Source organism: Bison bison, unplaced genomic scaffold, assembly GCF_000754665.1.
Source record: "Bison bison bison isolate TAMUID 2011002044 unplaced genomic scaffold, Bison_UMD1.0 scf7180017864332, whole genome shotgun sequence".
Classification (NCBI taxonomy): domain Eukaryota; kingdom Metazoa; phylum Chordata; class Mammalia; order Artiodactyla; family Bovidae; genus Bison; species Bison bison.
Genome location: NW_011494904.1, coordinates 1,004,710 through 1,005,035, shown reverse-complemented (window position 1 = coordinate 1,005,035; position 326 = coordinate 1,004,710).

Below are 326 nucleotides of genomic sequence, written 5' to 3'. Positions count from 1 at the left end.
TGAAATTGAAGAAAGTAGGGAAAACCACTAGACCATTCTCAGGTATGACCTAAATCAAATCCCTTATGATTATACAGTGGAAGTGAGAAGTAGATTTAAGGGCCTAGATCTGATAGATAGAGTGCCTGATGAGCTATGGAATGAGGTTCGTGACATTGTACAGGAGACAGGGATCAAGACCATCCCCATGGAAAAGAAATGCTTGCAAAATGGCTGTCTGGGGAGGCCTTACAAATAGCTGTGAAAAGAAGAGAAGCGAAAAGCAAAGGAGAAAAGGAAAGATATAAACATCTGAAGGCAGAGTTCCAAAGAATAGACAAAAAGAG